This window comes from Aricia agestis, chromosome 8 (assembly GCF_905147365.1).
Source record: "Aricia agestis chromosome 8, ilAriAges1.1, whole genome shotgun sequence".
Taxonomy (NCBI): Eukaryota; Metazoa; Arthropoda; class Insecta; order Lepidoptera; family Lycaenidae; genus Aricia; species Aricia agestis.
In genome coordinates this window covers 13,982,088-13,997,601 of record NC_056413.1, presented here as the reverse complement: position 1 = coordinate 13,997,601, position 15,514 = coordinate 13,982,088, and the positions used below count along the sequence as shown (strand labels likewise).

General features: G+C 34.4%; 1 protein-coding gene across 11 annotated transcripts in view; it reads right to left on the bottom strand.

Annotated features, from left to right (window-relative positions):
* The window catches only part of LOC121729551 (disabled homolog 2-interacting protein), a 224,627-nt gene that overhangs the window by 30,181 nt on the left and 178,932 nt on the right, over nt 1-15,514 (bottom strand). The window contains exon 1 of one of the 11 annotated variants that reach the window (XM_042118093.1): nt 8,672-8,820. The exons of the other annotated variants lie outside the window; for them this stretch is intronic. The gene's annotated coding sequence lies outside the window, so the exon portion shown is untranslated. Of the gene's footprint in view, nt 1-8,671; nt 8,821-15,514 lie in introns of those variants that run through there. 11 annotated transcript variants of the gene reach the window in all.

Below are 15,514 nucleotides of genomic sequence, written 5' to 3'. Positions count from 1 at the left end.
CGAACTCTACGCTTGAGAAGTCTAGCTTATCAGGTAAGTTACAACTGTCGAAGAAACATTATAGGGAAAAGTTGATTGATAAAATATACATATACTAGATGTCCCGCGCGGCTTCGCCCGCGTAAATTAGGAATTTTACAGAAACCGTACATTTTCCCATAAAAATATTTTCCCCGTTTTTCCCGCATTTTCCTGAGTTTCTTCGGTCGTATTAGTCTTAGCGTGATAATATATTATATAATATAGCCTATAGTCTTACTCGATAAATGATCAATCTAACACTGAGATAAGTTTTTAAATCGGACCTGTAGTTCCTGAGATTGACGCGTTCAAGCAAACATACTCTTCAATGTTGTTATATTAGTAAGTACCTGATGGACTTGTGTTACAGGTACCAGACAACGGAAATATATTTAATACTTTTATACTATACATATATTTAAGATTTTTATTATATGATACACATATTTAATACACATCCATGACCCAGGAACTTTGAAAACTTTTTGTTCCGTCGGCGGGATTTGAACCCGCAACCTCCGGCTTGAGCTACCAACGCGCTCACCACTGAGCCACAGAGGTCGTCAAACTATTTTTAGACATAAAATAAAGATTTTTTTTAATTATCGCTTGACAAACTCGAGTCTCGATCTAAAAGACTATGAAATGGTATAATATGGTAGTGATGATGATGATGATGATGATGATGATGATGATGATGATGATGATGATGAATGTAATTTGCATAGTAGCATATGGTTCCTGTTCTTAAAACAACGCCGAAACTCCCAAACTTGTATCTATAAAGAATCAAGAGTTCTCTCAGCACCTTCCGAACCACGGTATACCAGGTATATCTCGGTGCAAAATCTTACTTGTTGGTAGCATATGCTTAGAATACTTCTCACGTAACCGAAGTCACCACACGTTTCCCTATAAGTTTTGAGGAGTTCCCTCGATTACTTATGGATCCTTCATCAGATCACCACTTTTGTGAATATAAAAATCGGGTAACATACGGCGGAGTAATCGTTGAATATAAGAAAACGAACATAACACCTCCCCCATTTTGAAAGTCGGTTAAAATTGTAGCCTATGTGTTATTCTGATGTATAAGCCATATTATTGTAAAGTTTCATTAAAATCCGTTCAATAGTTTTTGCGTGAAAGAGTAACAAACATCCATACATCCACACATCCATACATCCAAACAAACTTTCGCCTTTATAATATTAGTAGGATGTAGCCTATAATATATTATCACGCTAAGACCAATAGAAGCGGAGCACCAATGAAGAATGTTTCAAAATCGGGTGATTTTTCCTATTGTGCTGCGTAAACGATAAAAGTTTCGCAAAAATTGGCAGAATTTTCTTTATTTACCCATGAATTAGTTACTCTCTCGGGTCTGTGGCTGTTTGGTTGTTCGTTTTGTTCGGTGTTGCTATGTGTCTGTGCGGATGATTTTCTTGCTCTCTGTATTCGATGCCTATCCCTATTCTGGCTGAGGCGAGCCTCACGCTCTACAGATGATTCTCTTTCTCTCTGTATCCGAATTCTATCATTTTTCCGACTGAGGCGAGCCTCACGCTCTACAGACGATTCTCTTTCTCTCTGTATCCGAATTCTATCATTTTTCCGACTGAGGCGAGCCTCACGCTCTACAGACGATTCTCTTTCTCTCTGTATCCGATTTCTATCACTATTCTGGCTGAGGCGAGTCTCACGTTCCGTTGACGATTCTTCATCTCTTGCTGAACGTGCTCTTTTGGCATTCACTGTACTACGACCTAAGCAACAAATAACCCAATCGCAAAGCAAAAACAAAAGTCCGTTTTTCTAACGCAAGTCAAATATATTTTTATCGACAATTCAGAAACCAAAGAACCAGAAACAATGAATATCTGAAAGAAAGCGCTGTGGTTGCTCCTCTGCGTTACCGTCTGCACAACCACACAATGACGAAATACACTATCTACTACAATAACATAAGCCCGAAGCTTATGAGAGCCCCCGGCCGGTTCTGCCGTAACCGCTATGTCCCTCGGCCGCCGCCGCGCGACATATTTTTTGATTCCGCGTAAGTTTATACGTTTGAAAACTTCTAAAGTATTGATCGAAATTGTATAGTGTAAAAGACAATTATAATCTACATTTAATGTCTTAGCTTCCAAACATGTTTATTTGGATAAGGGTTAATGTTGTAAATTGTTAAAATCGCTTCGTAAATAAGCCATTATTTTTCGTAAAAAGTAAAGAACAAAAATGGCTATTGTGAGTTATCCCTAAGAAATAGACATATACCATCGCGGACTTTTTTGTTTACCTAATTAAGGTGTACAATACTGTAGTACATTATTTTGATCTATCTCGTAGGGTTTAGCCAGCGTTTGCAATATAAACGCAAAAAAATGAATTTATTTACGACATAACATTAGAAACCTCTAAAATTATCAGTGTTTCTCTACCATATTATGCATATGTTATACATATAAACCTTCCTCTTGAAACACTCAATCTATTAAAAAAAACCGCATCAAAATCCGTTGAGTAGTTTTAAAGATCTAAGCATACATACACACATACAGACAGCGGAAAGCGACTTTGTTTTATACTATTTAGAGATGGGTAGGTTCTGTGGAGAAATATAATCCTCTTAGCCTAAATTAAATCGTTTTAATTGTAAGTTGAGATCAAAATATACACTACTGGTATACAATTATAGTGTAGTCAACACTATAATTGTATACCAGACGATAAAAAAGGAGCTGTAGCTCTACCATGAGTTTTAAGCTATAGCTTTTGTCGATACTCGATATCGACTACCTAAATTTTTAGTATTTTTAGTTCCGCAAGTGACCGCTAGAGGCGCTGTAAAATTTGCCATACTAAAAATTTACGTAGTCGGTATCGAGTATCGATAAATACTATAGCTTTAAACTCATGGTTGAGCTACAGATATTTCATCGCATGCATTTTTAATTAGTAACTTGTATATTTGTATGTTGGTTTTATTGCAGTAATTAGTATGTTATTGGCACTGCATAGGAAATTCTTAATGAATCATTAAATTATCCAGCAGTGCATTAGAAATAGACGATTCCAGAAAGTACGATATCTATTTAGACCAGGAAGACATCATTAGCCAGATTATAGTTAGCTTATAAACTGCACTGAACAGGTGCTATTAAGTAACATGCTAATATAAATCACAATTTCAAACTCGTTTTGCTACTGGACTGTCTAGAGACTGGACTTTATTATATCAATTGATTTGTTTGGTTTTGAGCTCTCTTAGGTTGGCTTGCACCAACTAATTTTAACTATAACTGTAACTTTAACTTTAAGTTCTATATGCAAAATGTCAAATCTTTGGTTAAAGTTAAAAATGGACGCCATCAAGACGCCATATTTAACCATAACCATAGAGCTCGACAAAGTTTTAAATGCACGTGGCGAAAAAAAGAACTAACGCTGTCATTATACAAAAACGCAATTTTTGATAGTTCTCCTTTACCAGCAGCGCCCCCACCCACGTTCACTTATAACCTTGTTGGACCAGCTGTCATCTGTCAATTTCTCCGGTCAAAGTTAAGGTTAAAGTTAAATTTAGCCTTAACTATAAAAATAACTTTAACTTTAACCACGAGTCTGGTGCAACCCAACCTTAGATTTTCATCCCTATGATGTTAAGATATGGTTGAAAATGAGGGTTTAGTTTTGGTTAGGTGTTGAAGACGGTATGCTTAACCTGTGGCCTAGTTTTGGCCTATCCTAACTTAATATGTATTTAATTAAAAACCCCTTCTGAAACTTCGTTCAAAGATGAAAATCAGTTTTAAAAGGGAGTGTGTAATCGAACTAAAGCTTTTTAGATAAGGCAGTATATTTTAATGCAGATTAACATAGCTGCATGTATAAAATATCATTGTGGTTTATTTTACGCCGATAAATATTTATGCTTCCCGTCGAATATTATCGGGAGTGTTCCAAAAGCGATATTTATCACTTTCAATGCTATCTTTTGTAAAAAATACTCGACTTTTATTCCACCATCGACTTTTATTATCATTTTATTATACCATCAACATCATGCATTAAAATTGTATTTAATACTGTATCTGCAATAATTTATATGTCAAATAATATAACAAAAAATATACGGAAATAAAAAGAAAGAATAAATAGAAATTGAAAAATCATGAGAAGATTAAAAAAAAGTTACAACTTACACCGTCTTCCTAGACTTAATTCTCTATTGTGCAGCGAACAAAACGTGTATAACCCAAGTATTCGTAAAAACAATGTCACAATTGTTTATTTACAAAGATAATAGAGCATGAAATAAATACAATAGACAATTTACAACAGAGAACACGCCCTGTGTCATTCGTTCCCATGAAATGTTGGCACATGTTTTTAAAAAATAAATAAATTGAACAAGACATCATTAAAATTAAGAAACTTATAATCGCTCTTACAATATTAATTTAATAATTAACCATTTGAACAGAAGTACAAACAATGGTTTTGAGATAAATTAAAACAATAACAGCATAAATAGCGGCATGAACGAATTAATTGGCTTTAAAATTGTCAAGTTAGGAGAGTGAAATAATTTTACTGTAACATAAAACCTTACTTCGTTGCGCCACATTTTTTGTACTTTACACGAAATTTTAAAACCATTTTGCCACCTGGTGGCGCCCACCTGGCACTTAAATTAAGTAACCCTTAACTAAAATAATAATATATTTGCAACAGGACATAATATTATGCTTAATTTAACGTAAAATCCATCGTTCAGGAATCAATTATCGTGAGAAACAGATGACATATTATTTCCCTTTAAACAATTAGTTACTTGTAGGTAAATACACATGTATTAAACGAGGTAAATAGACCGATTGTGATTGTTGCAGTCTACAGTACAGTAATATTCTGGGAAGCTGAGATTTTGAATAACAGGAAATAATATTCTGTCTGGCATAGCAGAAAGTTCTGATGAGTCAGAGTAAAGCTTTGGTTCATATGAAAAATAACAAAATTTATTATTTATTTATTTATTTATAAAATAAATTATCTATACATATTATAAAACAAAGTCGTTTTTTTTCCATGTCCCTTTGTTCCATTTAATCTTTAAAACTACGCAACGGATTCTGATGATTATTTCAGTGTTAGATAGCCCATTTATCGAGGAAGGCTATAGGCTATATATTATCACGCTGAGACTAATAGGAGCGAAGAAATAGAGGAAAATGTGGAGAAACGGGGAAAATTATTTGAAAGGGCTAACTTGAACGCGCTAATCTCAGGAACTACTAGTCCGATTTGAAAAATTATTTCAGTGTTAGATAGACCATTTATTGAGGAAGGCTATAGACTATATTTTATCACGCTTAGACTAATAGGAGAATGTGGAAAAAACGGGGAAAATTATTTTAAAGGGCTTATCTCGCGAACTACTGGAGCAATTTTTATGTTATTTGGCACAGATAAGAAGTAGACCACGTGAAGTTTCATAGGCTATCGATTTTAATAATTTTTTCAGTGGCTATATATTTTATACCCATGCGAGGCCGGGGCGGGTCGCTAGTAATTTATATTTTATACTAAGTATAAAGGAATACATATATTTTTTTATACTTAGTATATATAAAGAAATACAACAAATTTTTATCACCACGTCTGCAACTTCGTTGCGTGAAAATTCGTTTTTCGCGCGGGAACCGTACATTTTCCGAGATCAAAAGTATCCAATGTCCTTTCTCAGGACTCGAAGTATATTTATGCCAAATGTCAGCAAAATCGGCTCAGTGATTTGGGCTGGAAGATGTAACAGACCGAGACACTTTCGTATTCATAATATTAGTATGTATTAAACAATCAAAAGTAATTTATATGTGTATTTATCGCATTTATCTGTCATTAATTACTTAAAACACGAATATTTAAGATATTGGGTTACTACACTTTGATTTAGACGCGCATAGCCATAGGTGGTAAATATTGGAATACAAATCACCTGCTCAGCGACACCTGCGCGGCAGATGGCGGACGGAAACAACCCTCATGTTCGGACAATGGATGGATTATGAATAAAGGATATCTCAAACTTGACAAGGACTTGAGAAACGATAGATAATTTCTACTTGTTAAATAGAAACAAAGAAAACTGACTGTAAGATTAGGTGTATAGAAGATAGTTTATCTATTCACTACACAACGCTGTTGAAAAGTTAAACTTCTGTCAAAAAACATTTAAACCAGGCATAATAGACATATAATTCTGTCTACTCTGAACCAGGTATAATTCCCAGCTGTCAAATTCAAATATAGAACAAGATTAAAAAAAAACTTAGAAACCGGACATGCTGTCAAATTCAAATATGGAACAAGAAAAAGTTTCATTACATGCCAGTGTTTTCCGTGACGGCAAGTACATTTTATGCTGTTTGTCACCAGGGACTACCTCCCATATTTCGCATGTCTACCAGCAGTTATCGCCTGCTGGCGCCACGACACTGTATTCGCACTATATAACAGTGTAATCAATACCGCTATTAACTACTGTCAAGTTAAATCATTACTTCATTACTATTATCACAAATGCCAAAGTATGTCTGTCTGTTACTTCTTCAAGCTTAAACTGTCAAACTGATTTTGCTGAAATTCAGTATGGAGATTTCAGCAAAATGTTTTGAGAGTTAAGGGCATATAGGATGGTTTTTATCTCGGAAAAATGTAAGGTTCCCGCGCGGTAAACGAATTTCAGAGCAAACGAGTTGCTTGCCTTATCCAGTAAATAATAAATGAATATTATAAAAACTTGAATGAAAATGAATAGAACAAAATAAATTTATTCATTCACAAAAAAGCTTGCTCTACCTACTGCTCCATAAACCGGTACAGGAAGTAAGGCTGATGCGACAATTTTAAATACCATGGGAACCGAGCTAAAAGGATAAATTTGTTTCATGAGAAATTAGTGGACAGGAATAATATAAAATGTGGTGAACTGAATTAATAGAAGAGATGGGAAATTGCGCAAAAAACTGAGCTTAAATGTGTATAAAACAGCAAATAGAATATATATTTTCATAAATGCGATGGTCTATCTGTTTGTTTGCCTATCTAACTGTTTTTCCATCTGTCTATTTATCTGTATGTCTGTTTATTTACCTCCATATTTATATCTATTTGCCCGTTCCGTCTTTTTGTCTGTAGTGAAATAAAACCATAAAAAACATCCACCAAGCAAAAAAGAAAATTACTATCGCCAAACCACCATATCGTAACTTAATTATAACTTTGAAACAACAGTTAAAGGTTTCATTGACCGACCAGAGACATAGTAAAAAAAGGATTGAGCGCCGAGTCCGGTTCTGAGCGCGGAATGTGACCCAGACCTCACCAGACCTCGGGGACTCTGACTCAACCTTTTTCAAATATACGCTTTAGAAAGCCCGCGTGGGTGACTGTAGTATTTTATTTGGGTACTATAAATCACGTAGTTAGAGGCTTAGTAATATGAAAGGAAGAATGCTCAGATAACTTAAACAATATTCATATTATGTATGGTTACAATGTTTAGTTTTAATTTAAGAAGACTTGATTCTTGAACAATTAAAAAATATAATTCAGAAAAAAAAAGATTAATTATTTCACTTTAAATACGCAATATTGCAACAATAACTTAATTATAAATTCTATTAAACACGAGTCTATGACTAAATAAATAGCTATATACCTATCTCAAATTCGTGTCACCGAAATTATAAGCAGTAAATTAAGTCAGTAATTTACTCATAAATCATAATATATTAAATACCAGTAGTACGACTGTAATCTATCACAAATGTCTTTTTAATGACCGTCAAGCTTAGTACTTAGTAAGCTTAACTGTAAACATAATGTAATCAGGTTTTTGTAGGTTCAAACTTAGTCACAACAAAAGCATTCCTGTCGTGACAGAAATCCCAAAGGTTGGTATGCTTTAAGGATACCTAAAAGTCCTTTGAATACGCCGCTTCGGATGTCTCATAAAGATATATTACAATATAAACGAATATTATAATATTAAAGATTGTTTGGATCATATAACAAGAAGGTAGGTATTTTATTTCAGTTTAATCAATCGAAATATTGTAAGCTTTAACTTAGCTCGGTCAAGTTACACAGTAAAAGCTTTAAGACTTTCTTACGCGTAATGTCCAGCAATATCTTTAGAGCCCATAAGTTTATGAACAAATTATAAGCTCTACAAAATTTACTTTAATAGTTTGTAACTTAAACGAGCTTTGCAATCTGAATATTTCAGGTGTGATGCGTAAAATATGAGTAGAGTCACAAGGTAGAGCTTAAGCACTGCTTGACTTAAAGCTTTACTGATATGTCGAGCTTACAGTTTTAAAGTTTTTCAAACCAATTTACTGAATATTTTTTCTCGGTATAGCCGCTTTTATTGCCTTTTTAGTTTTCAATAACTTTTGCGTCATTTTACAGAAAAAGCTCAACATAATAGAGTTCGAGCTTTAAACATCGAGTAAGTCTTATTGAAAAGTTCAATATGAATTCAATTATTTTCTAAGTGACCCTAATTATGAATAAATACGGCGTATTTATCAAGTGCGTCTAAAATCTAGATTATTTTTCAGTTTCCAAAAACCTTTGTGTAATCCATATATCGTAAATATTCCAACAGAAATTTTTTACACTGCACTGCACTTCCACAATGACACAACACTATTATTGTTGTAAACAATAATGCACTATTAATTAATAACGTTTTAAGATAACTAAACGCACGCGAACGCGCACCACCTCAAGTAAAGTTGTGACTCGAATAAGTTTGTTGACAAGCGGCGAGCGCGCGCTTCGGGCTTCGGCTCGCTTCGGCTAAGCTCGGCTGTGTTCGGAAACTTGATTTTATCTTGTAAGCCACCGTCACATTGGAAATACTGTAGGATTGTAATATTTCTTTGTGATCGACTGAAAATAGGGTTTTGGACTTTTGGTGAATTGATTTTGTGTTTCATAGTTATAGTTTATACATAATATTAACGTTATAATTTAGGCTACGTTTAGTGCCTTACACTGAGAATTATTATTTACCATTTAATTTACACTTGTTCATCTTTTCACAAGTTTAATTACATTCAAGACAATTTTCTTAAATTATGAGGTAACTTTTCTATAAATAAATCAATTTAAAATCATCATAACAATATTTATTTACAATAAATTACTTAGAAATATTGTAATTAACCGGTATTCATAATTTTAAGGTGGCATATACAAACAAAATTTAAATGCATCTTTTGAAAGTTTCTCTATGTAATACTATACTAGAATTTATTATAATTTATAACAAGTGTTCCATGTTCGAAATTATCATAAAGTAGAGTTTGACATTGTATAGGTTGTACCTTTTTATGTTCTTTGAGGTTTTATATTTCAAAAGAACATGACTACGTCTGCCATAGATTATAACTTTTATGGAATGTAGAGTTCCTCTGTTTTGAGAGGTTTCATAGGTTTTTTTTATTTGTTTTATTTGAACGTATAAAAAATAATAACATAACACAATAGTGTTATGTTATTCTTTTTTATACAAACTAAAATTGTTTTCTAAAACAGTAATAATGGCTCCCACGCCGATTTCGGTGACGGTGGCCGGTTTCATTGAAACCAGGCCAGCTACGCAGGAGTAATTTGATAGTGCCAAGTGTGTGCGCAGTACACAAGAGTCTATTCCTTTACTGTCATAACCCAGTGGGACGGAAGACCGACACGACTGGCGAGAGATCAGGCGCAGGACCGATTTTTTACATGCCCATCCGACGCATGGATCATCTTACTTGTCAGACAATCAGGTGATCAGCCTGCATTGTCCTGACCAAACTTGGAAATAACATGTTTCCAACGCGGGAATCGAACCCACGAACTCCGAGTCAAGAGCCGCGCTCTGTACCACTAGACCACGGAGGCGTCTAAAACAGTATATATATTATAATGTATTACTAATATTACAATAACAAAAACCTTCGAATGCATGCATGAGAATGCGAGTTAAGTAAAATAGCAATGGTAAACATTGTTGCGACAAACTATTAATTAAACTTTATTTTCGTTAATCTTAATTAAGGCATTAAGTCCACTAATGAACCGTTTAGCGTGGCCTTGCATTCGATGTCCTAGCATTGTTTGGGTTTGGCCTTACATTTAAAAAGGCAAGGGAATTATTTAGGAATGGTAAATACATCATTAAGCTGCAATTAGAGTATGTAAGTTGCGAAAAAATGGCTTTATTTGTAAATAGAGCAACATTATTTTAATGTGAGATTGTTTTAAAGCTTTTTACTTGTATGAATGTAAACAAAACTTCAACGTAAATGTATACAAATGTACAAATGTAAACAAATGACCCTGATGTTAAAGCGACCTTAAATAAATAAATAAAACTTCAACGAATATTATTTGTATGTATGTTCAACTTCAAATGTAAATGATTTTGTTTTTTAAAAGGAACACACGAACAAGCATTTGAGTTTAGCTGTGTAAAAAAACAAATGCTAAAATAGTTGATTACAATACGCAATTACTAATAAGATAAATAATAAAAAGAGGTAAGTAATCATTTCTTCACTTTTATTGATAAGAATTAAACATATCAAAACAACAATAGATTAAAGATTACACAAAAATTTTGATAACCTACATTAATAATTTCATTATGAAACCAAATGTTTTTGTTTTGTGATAATAATTATAGAGTCTTAATCAAACTAGATTTTTCTACAAATCACGCCTTTAGTTAATAAGGTTGGGTTGCACCAACTAACTTTAACTATAACTGTAACTTTAACTATAACTACAATGCAAAATGTCAAATCTTTGGTTAAAGTTAAATACGGCGTCCAAGGACGCCACATTTAACCTCCGCTTATACGTATATCTGAAAATTTACTATGTTTTACAGTGTTATATTTTTCCTGTTGATTTTTAGGGATAATTCAATTTTTTATACTCTCAATCCCGTTATCTGTAGCTTCAATAAAAAAAATAAACGCAACAGACATCTGTGAATTTCTCCGGTTAAAGTTAAGGTTAAAGTTAAAGCTAAAGGACGCCATGTTTAACTATAACCATAACTTTAACTTTAACCACGCCTCTGGTGCAACCCAACCTAACTGTTTTCGAAATTTTGTTAAATTTTACATATAAGTACATTTTATTTTATTTTAAAAACTTTATGCACATAAAAGTACAAAGGTGGACTTAATGCCTTACGGCATTATCTACCAGTCAACCTTTGGCGATACAGGAACAAAATTGTATAGGTGCCAGTCAAGTTACACAACTGAAAAAGTTAAATTTTCTTGTGTAAAAATGAAATGGTTGTAAGTACTTTAATTTTCGGTCATAAGGTTGGGTTGCACCAACTAACTTTAACTGTAGCTGTAACTTTAACTTTAACAACAATGCAAAATGTCGAATCTTTGGTTAAAGTTAAAAATGGACGCCATCAAGACGGCATATTTAACCGTAGCCATAGAGCTCGACAAGGTTTTAAATGCACGTTACGGAAAAGGAACTAACGCTGTCATCATACAAAAACGCCATTTTTGACAGTTCTCCTTTACCAGCAGCGCCCCCACCCATGTTCATTTATAACCTTGTTGGACCAGCTGTCATCTGTCAATTTCTCCGGTCAAAGTTAAGGTTAAAGTTAAAGTTAAATTTGCCTTAACTATAACCATAACTTTAACTTTAACCACGCCTCTGGTGCAACCCAACCTAAGAAACTCTACCTCCAATATGTAAGTAAAGTTTCTACAACTAGCATGAGCAAAAGGGGCTTATTTTATAAAGGCAGGCCCTGTTCGCTATCCGGGTACCTAGATTTTTTATTCCGTTCGAGTGCGAGCGGGTACATACACGGAAACAAGTAGATCACGATATACGGTCATGGACCCACTGAACTGGTTGGGCAACATACAACCGCGTACTATGACATATTTGTAACATACTAGTTACTACACTCCATAACAATAATATTATTGGTTAAATAATAATAATTGTTTGTAAATTTAATCATATTTACAAACTTAGAATAAATAAACTTATTAGACTACTTTGGAATGTCCTTTAAAATATATTAAAAAATAAAAATGCTTTTTAATTTTTCATACATTTTAAAAATAATAATTTCATATTTATTTAAATTCGTAAAAATCATAATTTTCCAGGTTAGAAAATGGACCGCTGCATGGCAGCGCGACCTGTTGGCGAGTAGCGAAACGTAAGTTGCACGTGTTACGCAATAGAGGGCATTGATCGCGCAAACACCATAGTTTTATCACTTGAATAATCACGGTATAAAATTGTATAGTTGTAACAATAGCAAAAACTGTGTAAATGTGGAATTTCAGTTACATAGTCGACATAAGCGTGAAATTTCTTCGCGTGCTCACATCCGCCCGGCACAATTTTGCATGCGAACATTTTTCCTCACGTGTTGCATAATTTTACGATAAACATACGCTGTTGACTGTTGTGTAGCTAATTTACAGTAACATTGAACGGTGAAGTAGATTGTAGTATGTACTAATTAATTTACTGAAGAGTATGTTTGTTTGAGCGCACTAATCTCACGAACTACTGGACCTTGCAATTTGCTGAAGATTTTGTGCGAAGGCTCAAACATCACGAACCGATTTTTATGTAATTTAGCACAGATAGTGTTAACTATGGAGAAGGCTTCTTTTTGCAGGAAAATGTACGGTCCCCGTGGAATAGTTTATTTACGCGGAAAGTCATTTATTTTCTGTTATCAGTCTCTACATTTTCAACTCAAAATATAGATTGAAAATATAGAGACTGATAACAGAAAATAAAGACAAGTTAAAGAGTTAGTTAAGTGATTGCATACTGCATTACAAACACATCGTATCTTATCAATGATAAGTGATAACCTAGTTATCTTATAATTAGGTTTTTTAATAGTACGATAAGCAATTATATGAGTTAAAAAGGTACGATGGCAACATGAGTAAAAATGTCTGTGCTCTAGTAAACTCTAAACAGCTGCAATCAGAGGCATTTAATGATTAATTTACTTTAATTTATAATAATTTATAAACATATTCGACACAAACTGCAAACAATTGTTTAACTCTACATTTAATTTAAATTAAGTAATTATTAGATATCTCCAAGTACGTTTTGCATTCGTTTCCACAAAATAAGGAGTAGGATTCTGAAAAACTGAACTTCTACAGTACACAATAAAGCAGTATTAACTAGACATCATTTTACTACGTTTATTACGGTCCTTACGGGAATAATTGCCAGTTTATTACAGTCCTTAGTCCTTGGGGAATAAGTGTAATTGCCAACGTCGTGTCAGAATTGGCGATATAAATAGCTCGAGAGCAACGCACGCGGCGGTTGCGGCCACATCTGCCACGGCCAAAACATCAATGTACCAATGAAGAAATTGATCCATAGGCGGTGTTTAAAATTTGGCCGGGTTATGTCAATTCAATATTATTCGTCATATCAATAGCTTTGTCCACACTATGCCTTTTTCTGTTCGTTAAGGGCATGCGTTATAGCGCAGTCAACAGCGAACGTGAGGCATGCCTGCGACGCATGCCATCTGACCGTATCCAAAAAACAAAAACGACAATGTTGGCGTTGCGTTTGTTGACGCATTCAATTATTGAATGCGCCAAAACAAAAGTTGAATAAAAGAAGATGACGAAAATTGAAGACGAAAGCGTACAGTGTGGACATAGCTTATCGATTGGGTTTGACATTAAACGCGACCAAATTACGCAGGGCCTCTATCATGAGCTCTTAAATCCATTCACTTTACGTCCTTATACAGTCAGTATAAGGACGTAAAGTGAATGGATTTAAGAGCTCATAATAGGCCCCCAGGTCCGCCATCTGCCTATGAATTATTATCTTCTCTGTTAAAGTCCAATGCAATCCACGAAGTCGCGCCCACCAATTTTTGGGCGAGCATCTTTCCCTTTGACCGTGACGCTTTTTCTTAATTGGTATATTTATTGTAGTGTGCGCATGCAATAGGTAATTAGTGTGTACCGATAACACTTAAACATTGGCGAAAGCTTGCACACATATACTATAAACGATTAGGAGGAATAGCGGGGCGCGTCTTCGTGGATTGCACGGACTATACAAACCGTCAGTCTAGTTATCAAATCATGACCTTAATAGTAAGGTCTAAAGTAGTCATGATTGATCACATGACCCTTTAAGACAGGGGGTTCATGATATCCAGTCCATGAATATCCAGTTTAATACGCGGGAACAGAGGGTTTTCCTCGTTGTTATGTCCTTACTCGGAACTCATAGTATCTACATATTAAACTTCGTCTGAATTGATTCAACGGTTGCGTGAAGAGGTCAGACAATCAGACAGACATGGATATCACAGTATATGGATGCTTAACTCTACATTATGAGTATGCCATACTTTTTATCGCTCCATTCACGCGAATACGTCGCGTTCGCCACAACACCACAAAAACTAATATGAGCCTCCCGCTGTTTGTCAATACAAACACAATATTCGCTGAACGTAGACTAACGACTCCCTGAAGAATTTATATTAAACCTCCCTGCACCACCCGTATTGGTTCACTACTGTGTTTAGTTAAAGTTCGTGCTGAAATAACCACGGATTTTATGATGTGAATTTTGTACCTATGGACCACAGATTACTAAATATCAAATAGTTACATAAAACTATCAAGTTCAAAAAACTATGCATTTTTTTATTTCCAATGTTGTAGGTACCGTTTTTCTTTATTGGCTAACTTGTAGATATTCCTTATGAACTGTCCTATTACTGTCGGATAATCATATAAAATTGATTATAACATTTTTGTATTTTTCCAAATTTTCCACTATCCGGTTAGCGAGAAATTGAAATTGCAATCTACTTTATGCATAAAAAAGGTCTTCAAACTATAATGCATCTAGTAAAGCGAAAGCACAAGCTTGAAGCTACCAGTAAAAAAAATATCCACAGCCGAATATATAACCTCCTCGTTTTTTGGAAGTCGGTTAAAAATACTAATAGTAAATATCTTGCGTTTCAGTAGGCTTACTACGAAACGGTTTTGAGACTCAAACAATCAGACGAGAATGCCGCGTCCTGCTCTAACAAACGTGTAATGACGTTGTTACAGCAGGATGCGGCATTCTCGTTCGATTGTTTGAGTCTCAAAACCGTTTCGTGGTACAAGTCCTGATGAATTAGATGAATAGAACATCGAGATAGTAGTTATAGGACTAATTGCGATGCAAGTATGAAGTCACTGGCGTGATCTCATGTACATCTAGGAACTGGCTTGTGCCTTCTATCGAGTAATACAAGCCAGAATTACACTTTTTATGGGCGTGATGCGCACTCCATTATACGGCCCGCGGGCTAGATGATTGAAATTTAATTTATAGCAAACTAGACGACACC